The sequence below is a fragment of the Thunnus thynnus genome, chromosome 9, assembly GCF_963924715.1.
Source record: "Thunnus thynnus chromosome 9, fThuThy2.1, whole genome shotgun sequence".
In the NCBI taxonomy this organism is placed as follows: domain Eukaryota; kingdom Metazoa; phylum Chordata; class Actinopteri; order Scombriformes; family Scombridae; genus Thunnus; species Thunnus thynnus.
The window spans coordinates 3,784,881-3,802,846 of NC_089525.1; the positions used below are offsets into that span (position 1 = coordinate 3,784,881).

General features: G+C 52.4%; 21 non-coding genes across 21 annotated transcripts; all 21 read left to right on the top strand.

Moving 5' to 3' along the window:
* Positions 1–334: 334 nt before the first annotated feature.
* LOC137190136 (U5 spliceosomal RNA) lies at positions 335–450 on the top strand. The gene has a single exon (XR_010929969.1). It is a non-coding gene; the product is annotated as a U5 spliceosomal RNA (small nuclear RNA).
* Positions 451–5,828: 5,378 nt separating this feature from the next.
* Positions 5,829–5,992, top strand: LOC137189931 (U1 spliceosomal RNA). Its single transcript, XR_010929772.1, has one exon. It is a non-coding gene; the product is annotated as a U1 spliceosomal RNA (small nuclear RNA).
* Positions 5,993–6,773: 781 nt separating this feature from the next.
* LOC137190156 (U1 spliceosomal RNA) lies at positions 6,774–6,937 on the top strand. The gene has a single exon (XR_010929988.1). It is a non-coding gene; the product is annotated as a U1 spliceosomal RNA (small nuclear RNA).
* Positions 6,938–7,325: 388 nt separating this feature from the next.
* On the top strand, positions 7,326–7,489 carry LOC137189953 (U1 spliceosomal RNA). The gene has a single exon (XR_010929793.1). It is a non-coding gene; the product is annotated as a U1 spliceosomal RNA (small nuclear RNA).
* Positions 7,490–8,064: 575 nt separating this feature from the next.
* Positions 8,065–8,228, top strand: LOC137189943 (U1 spliceosomal RNA). Its single transcript, XR_010929783.1, has one exon. It is a non-coding gene; the product is annotated as a U1 spliceosomal RNA (small nuclear RNA).
* A 388-nt stretch (positions 8,229–8,616) lies between these two features.
* On the top strand, positions 8,617–8,780 carry LOC137189947 (U1 spliceosomal RNA). Its single transcript, XR_010929787.1, has one exon. It is a non-coding gene; the product is annotated as a U1 spliceosomal RNA (small nuclear RNA).
* A 575-nt stretch (positions 8,781–9,355) lies between these two features.
* On the top strand, positions 9,356–9,519 carry LOC137190271 (U1 spliceosomal RNA). The gene has a single exon (XR_010930101.1). It is a non-coding gene; the product is annotated as a U1 spliceosomal RNA (small nuclear RNA).
* Positions 9,520–9,903: 384 nt separating this feature from the next.
* Positions 9,904–10,067, top strand: LOC137190386 (U1 spliceosomal RNA). The gene has a single exon (XR_010930212.1). It is a non-coding gene; the product is annotated as a U1 spliceosomal RNA (small nuclear RNA).
* Positions 10,068–10,451: 384 nt separating this feature from the next.
* LOC137189929 (U1 spliceosomal RNA) lies at positions 10,452–10,615 on the top strand. Its single transcript, XR_010929770.1, has one exon. It is a non-coding gene; the product is annotated as a U1 spliceosomal RNA (small nuclear RNA).
* A 575-nt stretch (positions 10,616–11,190) lies between these two features.
* LOC137189940 (U1 spliceosomal RNA) lies at positions 11,191–11,354 on the top strand. Its single transcript, XR_010929781.1, has one exon. It is a non-coding gene; the product is annotated as a U1 spliceosomal RNA (small nuclear RNA).
* Positions 11,355–11,738: 384 nt separating this feature from the next.
* Positions 11,739–11,902, top strand: LOC137189952 (U1 spliceosomal RNA). The gene has a single exon (XR_010929792.1). It is a non-coding gene; the product is annotated as a U1 spliceosomal RNA (small nuclear RNA).
* A 383-nt stretch (positions 11,903–12,285) lies between these two features.
* Positions 12,286–12,449, top strand: LOC137189963 (U1 spliceosomal RNA). The gene has a single exon (XR_010929805.1). It is a non-coding gene; the product is annotated as a U1 spliceosomal RNA (small nuclear RNA).
* Positions 12,450–13,024: 575 nt separating this feature from the next.
* LOC137189975 (U1 spliceosomal RNA) lies at positions 13,025–13,188 on the top strand. The gene has a single exon (XR_010929816.1). It is a non-coding gene; the product is annotated as a U1 spliceosomal RNA (small nuclear RNA).
* Positions 13,189–13,571: 383 nt separating this feature from the next.
* Positions 13,572–13,735, top strand: LOC137189987 (U1 spliceosomal RNA). The gene has a single exon (XR_010929827.1). It is a non-coding gene; the product is annotated as a U1 spliceosomal RNA (small nuclear RNA).
* A 575-nt stretch (positions 13,736–14,310) lies between these two features.
* On the top strand, positions 14,311–14,474 carry LOC137189945 (U1 spliceosomal RNA). Its single transcript, XR_010929785.1, has one exon. It is a non-coding gene; the product is annotated as a U1 spliceosomal RNA (small nuclear RNA).
* A 383-nt stretch (positions 14,475–14,857) lies between these two features.
* On the top strand, positions 14,858–15,021 carry LOC137189999 (U1 spliceosomal RNA). Its single transcript, XR_010929839.1, has one exon. It is a non-coding gene; the product is annotated as a U1 spliceosomal RNA (small nuclear RNA).
* A 575-nt stretch (positions 15,022–15,596) lies between these two features.
* LOC137189951 (U1 spliceosomal RNA) lies at positions 15,597–15,760 on the top strand. Its single transcript, XR_010929791.1, has one exon. It is a non-coding gene; the product is annotated as a U1 spliceosomal RNA (small nuclear RNA).
* A 384-nt stretch (positions 15,761–16,144) lies between these two features.
* Positions 16,145–16,308, top strand: LOC137189935 (U1 spliceosomal RNA). The gene has a single exon (XR_010929776.1). It is a non-coding gene; the product is annotated as a U1 spliceosomal RNA (small nuclear RNA).
* Positions 16,309–16,692: 384 nt separating this feature from the next.
* LOC137190010 (U1 spliceosomal RNA) lies at positions 16,693–16,856 on the top strand. Its single transcript, XR_010929850.1, has one exon. It is a non-coding gene; the product is annotated as a U1 spliceosomal RNA (small nuclear RNA).
* A 384-nt stretch (positions 16,857–17,240) lies between these two features.
* LOC137190324 (U1 spliceosomal RNA) lies at positions 17,241–17,404 on the top strand. The gene has a single exon (XR_010930151.1). It is a non-coding gene; the product is annotated as a U1 spliceosomal RNA (small nuclear RNA).
* Positions 17,405–17,792: 388 nt separating this feature from the next.
* Positions 17,793–17,956, top strand: LOC137189944 (U1 spliceosomal RNA). Its single transcript, XR_010929784.1, has one exon. It is a non-coding gene; the product is annotated as a U1 spliceosomal RNA (small nuclear RNA).
* The last annotated feature ends 10 nt before the right edge of the window (positions 17,957–17,966 follow it).

Here is a 17,966-nt window from a genome sequence, read left to right on the forward strand (position 1 = left end):
GTGAGATTTGCACGTCTGGTTGACAGACAAACATGACAAAGAGGGAAAGTCGCCGTGCGCTGCGATAGGTCCAAAATACCCCTTGGATCTGCACTGCGTCTTCCCTGCTGGAGCCATGGAGCGCATGCGGGCGCCTGAGTATTTCTGTGTTTTGGTAGCCTGCGTCTGACAGCCAGTCCTTAATATCACAGAATTTGTGATCGGATAGAGCCCGTGATGGGGGAAACGGGTGTGGCCTGGGATTTGGTACGCGGCAAGCCAAGGGAGCCTCACCGTGAGGGTGGTGACTGGGACGACTGGGGTCTTTCGGCTGCTGTTGAGGAGCGGGCCGTACTTACTCTGGTTTCTCTTCATAACGTACAAGTCTTTCGCCTTTTACTAAAGACTTCCGTGGAGAGGAACACCCACGAGTTAAACCTATTTTTGGCAGGCTTTGCAGTTTGGCAGAGCCTCGTGTGTTTGTGAAAAGCCAAGCAGCTATCCTCAACGAGGCGTGCGGCTGCGTCCAGGAGCACCTGGGCGGAGCCGCTAAGCAGAAGTCGTTCTTGGAGCCCTTTGAAACGACTGCGCCGTGACGAGCGAGACCTGTGCAGGAGGGCACCGCGGGCGGCAGACCGCAAGGGTTCATCGCTTCTCGGCCTTTTGGCTAAGACTGCGGTCGCCTCCTGTTGGTGGTAAAAATTCTTGCCTGTTGTGGCATTAATTTGTTACTACTGCTTGGGAGGATATTCTCTTCATTCCTTGTGTAAAGTATTTCAACTCCACTTGTAGTTGTACATCTTGCACAAATAGGAATTCATTGGCTCAGAGGACTGTCTAACTGTACTCTGCGGTAAGTAACACCTTGACCAAGCCAAACAGAAAGGTAAGTCTCTTTTATTTTCCTTTACTTTGGTTGGTTTTAAGGTATTTTAGTTATTTATTGGTATTTTTTTAGCCTTTTAGCATATTTATTGGCACTTTTAAAGGTTTTAGTTGTTTTAACTTGTGGTGCCTCCACCATGTCGGCCCCCCATGCCGGCATGCGGAGGCACCACAGTGTCCGTTTTATCTTCCAAGAGAGAGATGGAAAGCTTCTAGGGATGTCAAGACTAGACTTTTCCCGGAAGCTAGTTCAGAAAACATTGAACTTTAAACCAGAGGACCTGAATTGTATATTGACCTTGCCGAACAACAAAGGCTTTGATGTAAGTTTTCGATCTGCTGTTTTGCTAAGAGAGTTCTGGACACGCTTTGAAAATGTGAAACCCCAGTTTTCTGCTTTCAATGTTGAGAAACTGACTGATAATGCTTTGAAAACGGTTATTGTTAGGATGTTCAATGAGACAGTGAATGCAGAGGACATTTGTTTGTGGCTGGGGAGATATTGCACTGTAAAAGGCCAGGCTACGAAAGTGAGAGATGAGGATGGCATCTGGAATTGCGCTTGGAGGGTCCCCATCCAACAATGGCAGGACCCCCAAGGCTTCCAGGGCTTGAAACATCTGCCATCCATGGTAGTTCTGGGAGAAAACAGGGGCTATATTCACTACCAGGGTCAGCCCAAGCTCTGCCGCAAGTGTGGTGAGCATGGGCACCTGGCAGAAGCATGCCAGCAGATTGTTTGTGGGAAATGTAGAGAAATTGGGCACACCTTTGAGGAGTGCTCCAATGGCAGACGGTGTAATCTTTGTGGAGAATCAAACCACCTCTTCAGAGATTGCCCCAAGTCTTTTGCCAACAAATTGAAGGCAGCAAAGCAAATGGAAAATGTGAAAAATGGCGGACAAGCTGAACTGTTAAGAGAGCTACCAGAAGAGGCTGGGCAGGAAAATTCAAATCTCCCGCCAAATCCTGTGATTGGAGGAGATGAATCAGGTGAGGCGGGAGTGGGGGAGGGGCCTGCAATAGCCCCACCAGTGGAGAGTTCTGTGGAGGATGGGGTGATGCAGGCAGAGGGCGGAGCTAGCTCTGAATGTGAAGAAGTCCAATCACAAGAAGACAGCGAGGATGCCCCCCTCCCCGCAGCCCAGCAATCAAAGAGGCCTGCATCAGAATTGTCCTCTGAGTCTCCTGTAGTCTCAGAGAAGAGGGGAAGAGTTGGGATTTTCTCAGACAGTTCATCTGTGGAGGAACCCAGAGTCTTCCCCTCCGGTTCACCAAATGAGGTCTCGTTTTTAATAATAGCTCTGCAATCAACCCCTAGAGACTCAAAATTAAATGCGACACTGTGTCCAAGGCCAACCCCCAGAGTCCGGTCGGGGAATGGAGCTCAACCCCTTCACTCTTCACCAGTGGGAGTGAAGGAAGAGCTACATTCACAAGAAATTGCCTAACATTTGTTTTACTTTTTAAAGGTATTTTAATGTTTTAATCTCCTTTTCAGTCTTTTAAAATTTCATACCTGTTGTTTTTAACCATACTCATGACACTCACCTTCTCAACCATCAATGTGAGAAGTGTGAAGTCGAGAGTTAGAGCCCAAAGTGTTTTATCCTTTCTTCATTCTTTTAAGTCAGATGTGTTTTTAATACAGGAATGTGGCCTACCTTTTTTAAAACAGTACAGACAGTGGGAGGATATGTGGCCAAATCATCAATATGGAGCGGGTCAAATCAAAACAAGAACGATGGAGTGGCCATTTTAATAAAAAATCCTCAAGTTCTGGTGAAGGGCAGCACTGTGGTGAGAGACGGTCAGGCACTTTTAACACATTTGACTTTTATGGGACAGGATTTTAACCTTTTAAATATTTATGGCTTTAATGAGAAGAATGACAGGTATGACCTTTTAGAAGACCTGCAGTTCCACATGCTAGGTAGGGCACCATTAGTTGTAGGGAGTGATTTTAACTGTATTTTAAGTAGAAATGATAGAAAAGGAGCAGGGGATAATTTTAAAGTGGATAAAACATCGGTTTTATTACAGGGCATTTGCAAGGATTTTAAACTCCAGGACTGTTTTAAAACCATGCATCCCAGAGAGGAAGGCTTCACCTGGTTCAGTGGTGATGGCACCAGAGCCTCTCGCATCGACTATATTTTTACACGGGACTGCCCACCAACCGATGCTAGATTGACCCCTGTTTTCTTTTCCGATCACCTAATGCTTTCCTGCACCCTTTCACTCTCTTCGGGTGTGACATTAGGAAGTGGTCTGTGGAAACTCAACTGCTCCCTGTTAGAAGATAAGGAGCTCATTAGTCAATACAGGGAGCAGTACCAAGAGTGGCAGACCCTTCAAGACTTTTACGATTCACGTGCACACTGATGGGAAATGGTGAAGGGAAAGACCCAGACTTTCTTTAGAAAAGCAGGTAAGAGAAAAAAGAGTAAAGAAGACAGACGCATGATGGGACTGCAAAAACTACAGCGCTATTTTAAACTAAATCAAAATGGAATGGATTTTAATGAGGAGATTAAACAAATTAAAACAGAGATGTCGGTTTTAGCAGAAATAAAAGTAAGGGTGTCATTTTAAGGAGCAGGGAACGGGAAATAGAAGAGGGGGAGAAGTGCACTTGATATTTCTTCAAGAAAATTTTAAATAAAGGGGGGAACATTTTAAAACTAAGAAAAGACAATGGGTGCACGGCTAACACAATGGAAGAGATTAATGAAACGGTTGAAAATTTTTATGGAGAATTGTACAAAGAAAAAAACATTGAAATGGACACCATGACTGAAGTCTTAAAATTCATTGAAAACACAGTAAAGGACAGTGCGCTTTTATCCCAAGATTTTAGTATTTTTGAGTTAAATAAATGTCTTATGAGTTTTAAGAAAGGGAAGTCCCCAGGACAAGATGGACTTCCCTTGGAATTTTATCTGACTTTTTGGGACATTTTAGCACCTGACTTGCTTACTGTTTTTATGGATTTTGAGCGTTTTTACCGACTTCCTGACAGTTTTAGAGTAGGGATAGTGACTCTTCTTCACAAAAACAAAGACAAGACCGACCTGAAGAACTGGAGACCTATCACACTTTTAAACTTTGACTGCAAACTTTTTAGTAAAGTTTTAGCATCACGTATGTCCTTGGTTTTAGAAGAGGTGATTCACCCGGATCAAGCCTGTGCCATCCCGGGGAGGAAGATCACCGACAGCCTCGTACTGATCCGAGACACCATCTGTTATGCGAGAGACAGAAACATCCGGCTAGTAGTACTCAATCTAGATTTTGAGAAAGCCTTTGATCGGGTCTCGCACCAGTACCTTTTCCAGGTACTGCTAAAAATGGGGTTCCCAGAGAGGTTTATAGCTTGGGTGGGACTGCTGTACCGGGGCATTACCAGCAAATTCGTCGTTAACGGGCATCTGACAAAAGCAGTCGATATCAACTGCGGCGTCCGTCAGGGTTGTCCGTTATCTGCCCTCCTCTGTGTCACCTGTATAGAACCACTGGCGTAGGTCTTGAGAAGGGACCAACGGATCAATGGGGTGGGAGTTCCAGGGAGCGGGGGACTTGTCACCAAGTGTGTTTTATATATGGACGACGTGAACATTTTATGCACTTTTATCTGTTAACAGGACGCTGGACTTGACTGACTGGTTTGGACGGGCCTCTGGGTCTAAATTAAACAGAGGCAAGACCCAAGCCCAGTTTTATGGACCATGGACAACGACTGAGACGACAAGACTCCCTTTGACTATGACCCAGACTGACCAGAAAATACTGGGGATTAAATTTGACAGGGAAGGGGGAGGGAGAACAAATTGGCCAGACGTGGTAGGGAAAGTACTAGGTCAGTCCTCTAAGTCCCCAGTACCCTAGTACTGGGGACTTAGAGGACTGACCATTGAAGAAAAGGTTTTAATCATTAAAGCAGTGATTTTACCTTTGCTTTTACTGATCAGTTCTGTTTTTATCCCACCTAGGAGAGTGCTTTTAGATCTGGACCGAGCCATCTTTTATTTTCTGTGGGGCTCGAAGTGGGAAAGGCTAAGAAGAGAGATCATGAAGAAGCCAAAAGAAAAAGGAGGAAAAGGAGTGCCCGATCTATATCTGTTTTTAGGAAGTAGATACACAACACTGCACCTCAAAATAGCTACAGACCCATCCGGAAACCCCAAGACAAAAGCAATGACACGATTCTGGATGGGATCAGGGCGAGGTGAGGCCACGTTCTGGTCGACTGGGTGGCTTTTTGCAGGAGATGTAGTGACGGACGGAGGGGAGCCGCGGCCAAAGGCACTGGATTCTGGGGTTATGCATTGTAGGCACCGTCAGCCAGAGTGCTGTGTCTAGGAGTCACCCCCCTGGACCCGATCTTTTATGTGAAAAGAACAAGAACAAGCAAAAGGCGTCCTTCGGGTAAAGGCCACTTTCTGGTCGACTGCGGCGGAGGGATGGTGTGCAAAACCGCGCCCCCTTGGAGTCAAAGGGAGTGTGGAAAAATTGACTTTGAGGCGCGTCTAACTTTGCAGCCTATTGAGAGAGTGGCGGCGTTTGTGTACGGCAGCCGCTGGTGCGCTCTGTGAAGCTGGGTTCAGTAATGCAGAGCACCCGGGAGTCCTGGCAGCGGGAAATGGGCGTGGCCTTTGAGACGGAAGGAAAGTGTATTATTTGCCCTCCTCATTGATGTGGTTCTTTCTCTTTGCAAGAAATATGCGCAAGGCATTCTTCCACCACCAGCATGCTTAGGTCTTAGGCTTTGGCGCAGCGGCTGCCTGGCTTCGCCTTGTCAGAGACAGAAAAAGCTTCCCGGGTGGCTTTTTGCAGGAGATGTGGTGACGGACGGAGGGGAGCCGCGGCCAAAGGCACTGGATTCTGGGGTTATGCATTGTAGGCACCGTCAGCCAGAGTGCTGTGTCTAGGAGTCAACCCCCTGGACCCGACACTTCCAACTCATACTTACCTGGCAGGGGAGATACCATGATCAAGAAGGTGGTTCACCCAGGGCGAGGCTCAGCCATTGCACTCCGGTTGTGCTGACCCCTGTGAATTCCCCAAATGTGGGAATCTCGACTGCATAATTTCTGGTAGTGGGGGACTGCGTTCGCGCTCTCCCCTGATCTTTTCTGTGAAAGAACAAGCAAAAGGCGTCCCTCGGGTAAAGGCCACTTTCTGGTCGACTGCGGCGGAGGGATGGCGTGCAAAACCGCGCCCCCTTGGAGTCAAAGGGAGTGCGGAAAAATTGACTTTGAGGCGCGTCTAACTTTGCAGCCTATCGAGAAAGTGGCGGCGTTTGTGTACGGCAGCCGCTGGTGCGCTCTGTGAAGCTGGGTTCAGTAATGCAGAGCACCCGGGAGTCCTGGCAGCGGGAAATGGGCGTGGCCTTTGAGACGGAAGGAAAGTGTATTATTTGCCCTCCTCATTGATGTGGTTCTTTCTCTTTGCAAGAAATATGCGCAAGGCATTCTTCCATCACCAGCATGCTTAGGTCTTAGGCTTTGGCGCAGCGGCTGCCTGGCTTCGCCTTGTCAGAGACAGAAAGAGCTTCCCGGGTGGCTTTTTGCAGGAGATGTGGTGACGGACGGAGGGGAGCCGCGGCCAAAGGCACTGGATTCTGGGGTTATGCATTGTAGGCACCGTCAGCCATCGAGAAAGTGGCGGCGTTCACACACTCTTGTTTTGGTTGGTAGAGCAATGAATGACGGGAAAAGGAAAGAGAGTGTGTGCACCACAAACCCGAGTTAAACTGCGGCAGCGTTTTCAGCGTTGCAGGAGATGTGGTGACGGACGGAGGGGAGCCGCGGCCAAAGGCACTGGATTCTGGGGTTATGCATTGTAGGCACCGTCAGCCAGAGTGCTGTGTCTAGGAGTCAACCCCCTGGACCCGACACTTCCAACTCATACTTACCTGGCAGGGGAGATACCATGATCAAGAAGGTGGTTCACCCAGGGCGAGGCTCAGCCATTGCACTCCGGTTGTGCTGACCCCTGCGAATTCCCCAAATGTGGGAATCTCGACTGCATAATTTCTGGTAGTGGGGGACTGCGTTCGCGCTCTCCCCTGATCTTTTCTGTGAAAGAACAAGCAAAAGGCGGGTGGCTATTTGAAGGAGATGTGATGACGGATGGACGGAAGGCAGCTGCGTGCGGCCAAAGGCACTGGATTCTGGGGTTATGCATTGTAGGCACTGTCAGCCATCGAGAAAGTGGCGGCGTTCACACACTCTTGTTTTGGTTGGTAGAGCAATGAATGACGGGAAAAGGAAAGAGAGTGTGTGCACCACAAACCCGAGTTAAACTGCGGCAGTGTTTTCAACGTTGCAGGAGATGTGGTGACGGACGGAGGGGAGCCGCGGCCAAAGGCACTGGATTCTGGGGTTATGCATTGTAGGCACCGTCAGCCAGAGTGCTGTGTCTAGGAGTCACCCCCCTGGACCCGACACTTCCAACTCATACTTACCTGGAAGGGGAGATAGCATGATCAAGAAGGTGGTTCACCCAGGGCGAGGCTCAGCCATTGCACTCCGGTTGTGCTGACCCCTGCGAATTCCCCAAATGTGGGAATCTCGACTGCATAATTTCTGGTAGTGGGGGACTGCGTTCGCGCTCTCCCCTGATCTTTTCTGTGAAAGAACAAGCAAAAGGCGTCCCTCGGGTAAAGGCCACTTTCTGGTCGACTGCGGCGGAGGGATGGCGTGCAAAACCGCGCCCCCTTGGAGTCAAAGGGAGTGCGGAAAAATTGACTTTGAGGCGCGTCTAACTTTGCAGCCTATCGAGAAAGTGGCGGCGTTTGTGTACGGCAACCGCTGGTGCGCTCTGTGAAGCTGGGTTCAGTAATGCAGAGCACCCGGGAGTCCTGGCAGCGGGAAATGGGCGTGGCCTTTGAGACGGAAGGAAAGTGTATTATTTGCCCTCCTCATTGATGTGGTTCTTTCTCTTTGCAAGAAATATGCGCAAGGCATTCTTCCATCACCAGCATGCTTAGGTCTTAGGCTTTGGCGCAGCGGCTGCCTGGCTTCGCCTTGTCAGAGACAGAAAGAGCTTCCCGGGTGGCTTTTTGCAGGAGATGTGGTGACGGACGGAGGGGAGCCGCGGCCAAAGGCACTGGATTCTGGGGTTATGCATTGTAGGCACCGTCAGCCAGAGTGCTGTGTCTAGGAGTCACCCCCCTGGACCCGACACTTCCAACTCATACTTACCTGGCAGGGGAGATACCATGATCAAGAAGGTGGTTCACCCAGGGCGAGGCTCAGCCATTGCACTCCGGTTGTGCTGATCTCTGCGAATTCCCCAAATGTGGGAATCTCGACTGCATAATTTCTGGTAGTGGGGGACTGCGTTCGCGCTCTCCCCTGATCTTTTCTGTGAAAGAACAAGCAAAAGGCGGGTGGCTTTTTGCAGGAGATGTGATGATGGACGGACGGAAGGCAGCCGCGCGCGGCCAAAGGCACTGGATTCTGGGGTTATGCATTGTAGGCACCGTCAGCCATCGAGAAAGTGGCGGCGTTCACACACTCTTGTTTTGGTTGGTAGAGCAATGAATGACGGGAAAAGGAAAGAGAGTGTGTGCACCACAAACCCGAGTTAAACTGCGGCAGTGTTTTCAACGTTGCAGGAGATGTGGTGACGGACGGAGGGGAGCCGCGGCCAAAGGCACTGGATTCTGGGGTTATGCATTGTAGGCACCGTCAGCCAGAGTGCTGTGTCTAGGAGTCACCCCCCTGGACCCGACACTTCCAACTCATACTTACCTGGAAGGGGAGATACCATGATCAAGAAGGTGGTTCACCCAGGGCGAGGCTCAGCCATTGCACTCCGGTTGTGCTGACCCCTGCGAATTCCCCAAATGTGGGAATCTCGACTGCATAATTTCTGGTAGTGGGGGACTGCGTTCGCGCTCTCCCCTGATCTTTTCTGTGAAAGAACAAGCAAAATGCGTCCCTCGGGTAAAGGCCACTTTCTGGTCGACTGCGGCGGAGGGATGGCGTGCAAAACCGCGCCCCCTTGGAGTCAAAGGGAGTGCGGAAAAATTGACTTTGAGGCGCGTCTAACTTTGCAGCCTATCGAGAAAGTGGCGGCGTTTGTGTACGGCAGCCGCTGGTGCGCTCTGTGAAGCTGGGTTCAGTAATGCAGAGCACCCGGGAGTCCTGGCAGCGGGAAATGGGCGTGGCCTTTGAGACGGAAGGAAAGTGTATTATTTGCCCTCCTCATTGATGTGGTTCTTTCTCTTTGCAAGAAATATGCGCAAGGCATTCTTCCATCACCAGCATGCTTAGGTCTTAGGCTTTGGCGCAGCGGCTGCCTGGCTTCGCCTTGTCAGAGACAGAAAGAGCTTCCCGGGTGGCTTTTTGCAGGAGATGTGGTGACGGACGGAGGGGAGCCGCGGCCAAAGGCACTGGATTCTGGGGTTATGCATTGTAGGCACCGTCAGCCAGAGTGCTGTGTCTAGGAGTCACCCCCCTGGACCCGACACTTCCAACTCATACTTACCTGGCAGGGGAGATACCATGATCAAGAAGGTGGTTCACCCAGGGCGAGGCTCAGCCATTGCACTCCGGTTGTGCTGACCCCTGCGAATTCCCCAAATGTGGGAATCTCGACTGCATAATTTCTGGTAGTGGGGGACTGCGTTCGCGCTCTCCCCTGATCTTTTCTGTGAAAGAACAAGCCATAGGCTGGTGGCTTTTTGCAGGAGATGTGATGACGGACGGAAGGGAGCCGCGCGCGGCCAAAGGCACTGGATTCTGGGGTTATGCATTGTAGGCACCGTCAGCCATCGAGAAAGTGGCGGCGTTCACACACTCTTGTTTTGGTTGGTAGAGCAATGAATGACGGGAAAAGGAAAGAGAGTGTGTGCACCACAAACCCGAGTTAAACTGCGGCAGTGTTTTCAGCGTTGCAGGAGATGTGGTGACGGACGGAGGGGAGCCGCGGCCAAAGGCACTGGATTCTGGGGTTATGCATTGTAGGCACCGTCAGCCAGAGTGCTGTGTCTAGGAGTCACCCCCCTGGACCCGACACTTCCAACTCATACTTACCTGGCAGGGGAGATACCATGATCAAGAAGGTGGTTCACCCAGGGCGAGGCTCAGCCATTGCACTCCGGTTGTGCTGACCCCTGCGAATTCCCCAAATGTGGGAATCTCGACTGCATAATTTCTGGTAGTGGGGGACTGCGTTCGCGCTCTCCCCTGATCTTTTCTGTGAAAGAACAAGCAAAAGGCGGGTGGCTTTTTGCAGGAGATGTGATGACGGACGGAAGGGAGCCGCGCGCGGCCAAAGGCACTGGATTCTGGGGTTATGCATTGTAGGCACCGTCAGCCATCGAGAAAGTGGCGGCGTTCACACACTCTTGTTTTGGTTGGTAGAGCAATGAATGACGGGAAAAGGAAAGAGAGTGTGTGCACCACAAACCCGAGTTAAACTGCGGCAGTGTTTTCAGCGTTGCAGGAGATGTGGTGACGGACGGAGGGGAGCCGCGGCCAAAGGCACTGGATTCTGGGGTTATGCATTGTAGGCACCGTCAGCCAGAGTGCTGTGTCTAGGAGTCACCCCCCTGGACCCGACACTTCCAACTCATACTTACCTGGCAGGGGAGATACCATGATCAAGAAGGTGGTTCACCCAGGGCGAGGCTCAGCCATTGCACTCCGGTTGTGCTGACCCCTGCGAATTCCCCAAATGTGGGAATCTCGACTGCATAATTTCTGGTAGTGGGGGACTGCGTTCGCGCTCTCCCCTGATCTTTTCTGTGAAAGAACAAGCAAAAGGCGTCCCTCGGGTAAAGGCCACTTTCTGGTCGACTGCGGCGGAGGGATGGCGTGCAAAACCGCGCCCCCTTGGAGTCAAAGGGAGTGCGGAAAAATTGACTTTGAGGCGCGTCTAACTTTGCAGCCTATCGAGAAAGTGGCGGCGTTTGTGTACGGCAGCCGCTGGTGCGCTCTGTGAAGCTGGGTTCAGTAATGCAGAGCACCCGGGAGTCCTGGCAGCGGGAAATGGGCGTGGCCTTTGAGACGGAAGGAAAGTGTATTATTTGCCCTCCTCATTGATGTGGTTCTTTCTCTTTGCAAGAAATATGCGCAAGGCATTCTTCCATCACCAGCATGCTTAGGTCTTAGGCTTTGGCGCAGCGGCTGCCTGGCTTCGCCTTGTCAGAGACAGAAAGAGCTTCCCGGGTGGCTTTTTGCAGGAGATGTGGTGACGGACGGAGGGGAGCCGCGGCCAAAGGCACTGGATTCTGGGGTTATGCATTGTAGGCACCGTCAGCCAGAGTGCTGTGTCTAGGAGTCACCCCCCTGGACCCGACACTTCCAACTCATACTTACCTGGCAGGGGAGATACCATGATCAAGAAGGTGGTTCACCCAGGGCGAGGCTCAGCCATTGCACTCCGGTTGTGCTGACCCCTGCGAATTCCCCAAATGTGGGAATCTCGACTGCATAATTTCTGGTAGTGGGGGACTGCGTTCGCGCTCTCCCCTGATCTTTTCTGTGAAAGAACAAGCCATAGGCTGGTGGCTTTTTGCAGGAGATGTGATGACGGACGGAAGGGAGCGGCGCGCGGCCAAAGGCACTGGATTCTGGGGTTATGCATTGTAGGCACCGTCAGCCATCGAGAAAGTGGCGGCGTTCACACACTCTTGTTTTGGTTGGTAGAGCAATGAAGGACGGGAAAAGGAAAGAGAGTGTGTGCACCACAAACCCGAGTTAAACTGCGGCAGTGTTTTCAGCGTTGCAGGAGATGTGGTGACGGACGGAGGGGAGCCGCGGCCAAAGGCACTGGATTCTGGGGTTATGCATTGTAGGCACCGTCAGCCAGAGTGCTGTGTCTAGGAGTCACCCCCCTGGACCCGACACTTCCAACTCATACTTACCTGGCAGGGGAGATACCATGATCAAGAAGGTGGTTCACCCAGGGCGAGGCTCAGCCATTGCACTCCGGTTGTGCTGACCCCTGCGAATTCCCCAAATGTGGGAATCTCGACTGCATAATTTCTGGTAGTGGGGGACTGCGTTCGCGCTCTCCCCTGATCTTTTCTGTGAAAGAACAAGCAAAAGGCGGGTGGCTTTTTGCAGGAGATGTGATGACGGACGGAAGGGAGCCGCGCGCGGCCAAAGGCACTGGATTCTGGGGTTATGCATTGTAGGCACCATCAGCCATCGAGAAAGTGGCGGCGTTCACACACTCTTGTTTTGGTTGGTAGAGCAATGAATGATGGGAAAAGGAAAGAGAGTGTGTGCACCACAAACCCGAGTTAAACTGCGGCAGTGTTTTCAACGTTGCAGGAGATGTGGTGGCGGACGGAGGGGAGCCGCGGCCAAAGGCACTGGATTCTGGGGTTATGCATTGTAGGCACCGTCAGCCAGAGTGCTGTGTCTAGGAGTCAACCCCTGGACCCGACACTTCCAACTCATACTTACCTGGCAGGGGAGATACCATGATCAAGAAGGTGGTTCACCCAGGGCGAGGCTCAGCCATTGCACTCCGGTTGTGCTGACCCCTGCGAATTCCCCAAATGTGGGAATCTCGACTGCATAATTTCTGGTAGTGGGGGACTGCGTTCGCGCTCTCCCCTGATCTTTTCTGTGAAAGAACAAGCAAAAGGCGTCCCTCGGGTAAAGGCCACTTTCTGGTCGACTGCGGCGGAGGGATGGCGTGCAAAGCCGCGCCCCCTTGGAGTCAAAGGGAGTGCGGAAAAATTGACTTTGAGGCGCGTCTAACTTTGCAGCCTATCGAGAAAGTGGCGGCGTTTGTGTACGGCAGCCGCTGGTGTGCTCTGTGAAGCTGGGTTCAGTAATGCAGAGCACCCGGGAGGCCTGGCAGCGGGAAATGGGCGTGGCCTTTGAGACGGAAGAAAAGTGTATTATTTGCCCTCCTCATTGATGTGGTTCTTTCTCTTTGCAAGAAATATGCGCAAGGCATTCTTCCATCACCAGCATGCTTTGGTCTTAGGCTTTGGCGCAGCGGCTGCCTGGCTTCGCCTTGTCAGAGACAGAAAGAGCTTCCCGGGTGGCTTTTTGCAGGAGATGTGGTGACGGACGGAGGGGAGCCGCGGCCAAAGGCACTGGATTCTGGGGTTATGCATTGTAGGCACCGTCAGCCAGAGTGCTGTGTCTAGGAGTCACCCCCCTGGACCCGACACTTCCAACTCATACTTACCTGGCAGGGGAGATACCATGATCAAGAAGGTGGTTCACCCAGGGCGAGGCTCAGCCATTGCACTCCGGTTGTGCTGACCCCTGCGAATTCCCCAAATGTGGGAATCTCGACTGCATAATTTCTGGTAGTGGGGGACTGCGTTCGCGCTCTCCCCTGATCTTTTCTGTGAAAGAACAAGCAGAAGGCGGGTGGCTTTTTGCAGGAGATGTGATGACGGACGGAAGGGAGCCGCGCGCGGCCAAAGGCACTGGATTCTGGGGTTATGCATTGTAGGCACCGTCAGCCATCGAGAAAGTGGCGGCGTTCACACACTCTTGTTTTGGTTGGTAGAGCAATGAATGACGGGAAAAGGAAAGAGAGTGTGTGCACCACAAACCCGAGTTAAACTGCGGCAGTGTTTTCAACGTTGCAGGAGATGTGGTGACGGACGGAGGGGAGCCGCGGCCAAAGGCACTGGATTCTGGGGTTATGCATTGTAGGCACCGTCAGCCAGAGTGCTGTGTCTAGGAGTCAACCCCTGGACCCGACACTTCCAACTCATACTTACCTGGCAGGGGAGATACCATGATCAAGAAGGTGGTTCACCCAGGGCGAGGCTCAGCCATTGCACTCCGGTTGTGCTGACCCCTGCGAATTCCCCAAATGTGGGAATCTCGACTGCATAATTTCTGGTAGTGGGGGACTGCGTTCGCGCTCTCCCCTGATCTTTTCTGTGAAAGAACAACCAAAAGGCGTCCCTCGGGTAAAGGCCACTTTCTGGTCGACTGCGGCGGAGGGATGGCGTGCAAAACCGCGCCCCCTTGGAGTCAAAGGGAGTGCGGAAAAATTGACTTTGAGGCGCGTCTAACTTTGCAGCCTATCGAGAAAGTGGCGGCGTTTGTGTACGGCAGCCGCTGGTGCGCTCTGTGAAGCTGGGTTCAGTAATGCAGAGCACCCGGGAGTCCTGGCAGCGGGAAATGGGCGTGGCCTTTGAGACGGAAGGAAAGTGTATTATTTGCCCTCCTCATTGATGTGGTTCTTTCTCTTTGCAAGAAATATGCGCAAGGCATTCTTCCATCACCAGCATGCTTAGGTCTTAGGCTTTGGCGCAGCGGCTGCCTGGCTTCGCCTTGTCAGAGACAGAAAGAGCTTCCCGGGTGGCTTTTTGCAGGAGATGTGGTGACGGACGGAGGGGAGCCGCGGCCAAAGGCACTGGATTCTGGGGTTATGCATTGTAGGCACCGTCAGCCAGAGTGCTGTGTCTAGGAGTCACCCCCCTGGACCCGACACTTCCAACTCATACTTACCTGGCAGGGGAGATACCATGATAAAGAAGGTGGTTCACCCAGGGCGAGGTTCAGCCATTGCACTCCGGTTGTGCTGACCCCTGCGAATTCCCCAAATGTGGGAATCTCGACTGCATAATTTCTGGTAGTGGGGGACTGCGTTCGCGCTCTCCCCTGATCTTTTCTGTGAAAGAACAAGCAGAAGGCGGGTGGCTTTTTGCAGGAGATGTGATGACGGACGGAAGGGAGCCGCGCGCGGCCAAAGGCACTGGATTCTGGGGTTATGCATTGTAGGCACCGTCAGCCATCGAGAAAGTGGCGGCGTTCACACACTCTTGTTTTGGTTGGTAGAGCAATGAATGACGGGAAAAGGAAAGAGAGTGTGTGCACCACAAACCCGAGTTAAACTGCGGCAGTGTTTTCAACGTTGCAGGAGATGTGGTGACGGACGGAGGGGAGCCGCGGCCAAAGGCACTGGATTCTGGGGTTATGCATTGTAGGCACCGTCAGCCAGAGTGCTGTGTCTAGGAGTCAACCCCTGGACCCGACACTTCCAACTCATACTTACCTGGCAGGGGAGATACCATGATCAAGAAGGTGGTTCACCCAGGGCGAGGCTCAGCCATTGCACTCCGGTTGTGCTGACCCCTGCGAATTCCCCAAATGTGGGAATCTCGACTGCATAATTTCTGGTAGTGGGGGACTGCGTTCGCGCTCTCCCCTGATCTTTTCTGTGAAAGAACAAGCAAAAGGCGTCCCTCGGGTAAAGGCCACTTTCTGGTCGACTGCGGCGGAGGGATGGCGTGCAAAACCGCGCCCCCTTGGAGTCAAAGGGAGTGCGGAAAAATTGACTTTGAGGCGCGTCTAACTTTGCAGCCTATCGAGAAAGTGGCGGCGTTTGTGTACGGCAGCCGCTGGTGCGCTCTGTGAAGCTGGGTTCAGTAATGCAGAGCACCCGGGAGTCCTGGCAGCGGGAAATGGGCGTGGCCTTTGAGACGGAAGGAAAGTGTATTATTTGCCCTCCTCATTGATGTGGTTCTTTCTCTTTGCAAGAAATATGCGCAAGGCATTCTTCCATCACCAGCATGCTTAGGTCTTAGGCTTTGGCGCAGCGGCTGCCTGGCTTCGCCTTGTCAGAGACAGAAAGAGCTTCCCGGGTGGCTTTTTGCAGGAGATGTGGTGACGGACGGAGGGGAGCCGCGGCCAAAGGCACTGGATTCTGGGGTTATGCATTGTAGGCACCGTCAGCCAGAGTGCTGTGTCTAGGAGTCACCCCCCTGGACACGACACTTCCAACTCATACTTACCTGGCAGAGAAGATACCATGATCAAGAAGGTGGTTCACCCAGGGCGAGGCTCAGCCATTGCACTCCGGTTGTGCTGACCCCTGCGAATTCCCCAAATGTGGGAATCTCGACTGCATAATTTCTGGTAGTGGGGGACTGCGTTCGCGCTCTCCCCTGATCTTTTCTGTGAAAGAACAAGCAAAAGGCAGGTGGCTTTTTGCAGGAGATGTGATGACGGACGGAAGGGAGCCGCGCGCGGCCAAAGGCACTGGATTCTGGGGTTATGCATTGTAGGCACCGTCAGCCATCGAGAAAGTGGCGGCGTTCACACACTCTTGTTTTGGTTGGTAGAGCAATGAATGACGGGAAAAGGAAAGACAGTGTGTGCACCACAAACCCGAGTTAAACTGCGGCAGTGTTTTCAGCGTTGCAGGAGATGTGGTGACGGACGGAGGGGAGCCGCGGCCAAAGGCACTGGATTCTGGGGTTATGCATTGTAGGCACCGTCAGCCAGAGTGCTGTGTCTAGGAGTCACCCCCCTGGACCCGACACTTCCAACTCATACTTACCTGGCAGGGGAGATACCATGATCAAGAAGGTGGTTCACCCAGGGCGAGGCTCAGCCATTGCACTCCGGTTGTGCTGACCCCTGCGAATTCCCCAAATGTGGGTATCTCGACTGCATAATTTCTGGTAGTGGGGGACTGCGTTCGCGCTCTCCCCTGATCTTTTCTGTGAAAGAACAAGCAAAAAGCGGGTGGCTTTTTGCAGGAGATGTGATGACTGACGGAAGGGAGCCACGCGCGGCCAAAGGCACTGGATTCTGGGGTTATGCATTGTAGGCACCGTCAGCCATCGAGAAAGTGGCGGCGTTCACACACTCTTGTTTTGGTTGGTAGAGCAATGAATGACGGGAAAAGGAAAGAGAGTGTGTGCACCACAAACCCGAGTTAAACTGCGGCAGTGTTTTCAACGTTGCAGGAGATGTGGTGACGGACGGAGGGGAGCCGCGGCCAAAGGCACTGGATTCTGGGGTTATGCATTGTAGGCACCGTCAGCCAGAGTGCTGTGTCTAGGAGTCACCCCCCTGGACCCGACACTTCCAACTCATACTTACCTGGCAGGGGAGATACCATGATCAAGAAGGTGGTTCACCCAGGGCGAGGCTCAGCCATTGCACTCCGGTTGTGCTGACCCCTGCGAATTCCCCAAATGTGGGAATCTCGACTGCATAATTTCTGGTAGTGGGGGACTGCGTTCGCGCTCTCCCCTGATCTTTTCTGTGAAAGAACAAGCAAAAGGCGGGTGGCTTTTTGCAGGAGATGTGATGACGGACGGAAGGCAGCCGTGCGCGGCCAAAGGCACTGGATTCTGGGGTTATGCATTGTAGGCATCGTCAGCCATCGAGAAAGTGGCGGCGTTCACACACTCTTGTTTTGGTTGGTAGAGCAATAAATGACGGGAAAAGGAAAGAGAGTGTGTGCACCACAAACCCGAGTTAAACTGCGGCAGTGTTTTCAGCATTGCAGGAGATGTGGTGACGGACGGAGGGGAGCCGCGGTCAAAGGCACTGGATTCTGGGGTTATGCATTGTAGGCACCGTCAGCCAGAGTGCTGTGTCTAGGAGTCACCCCCCTGGACCCGACACTTCCAACTCATACTTACCTGGCAGGGGAGATACCATGATCAAGAAGGTGGTTCACCCAGGGCGAGGCTCAGCCATTGCACTCTGGTTGTGCTGACCCCTGCGAATTCCCCAAATGTGGGAATCTCGACTGCATAATTTCTGGTAGTGGGGGACTGCGTTCGCGCTCTCCCCTGATCTTTTCTGTGAAAGAACAAGCAAAAGACGGGTGGCTTTTTGCAGGAGATGTGATGACGGAAGGACGGAAGGCAGCCGCGCGCGGCCAAAGGCACTGGATTCTTGGGTTATGCATTGTAGGCACCGTCAGCCATCGAGGAAGTGGCGGCGTTCACACACTCTTGTTTTGGTTGGTAGAGCAATGAATGACGGGAAAAGGAAAGAGAGTGTGTGCACCACAAACCCGAGTTAAACTGCGGCAGTGTTTTCAACGTTGCAGGAGATGTGGTGACGGACGGAGGGGAGCCGCGGCCAAAGGCACTGGATTCTGGGGTTATGCATTGTAGGCACCGTCAGCCAGAGTGCTGTGTCTAGGAGTCACCCCCCTGGACCCGACACTTCCAACTCATACTTACCTGGCAGGGGAGATACCATGATCAAGAAGGTGGTTCACCCAGGGCGAGGCTCAGCCATTGCACTCCGGTTGTGCTGACCCCTGCGAATTCCCCAAATGTGGGAATCTCGACTGCATAATTTCTGGTAGTGGGGGACTGCGTTCGCACTCTCCCCTGATCTTTTCTG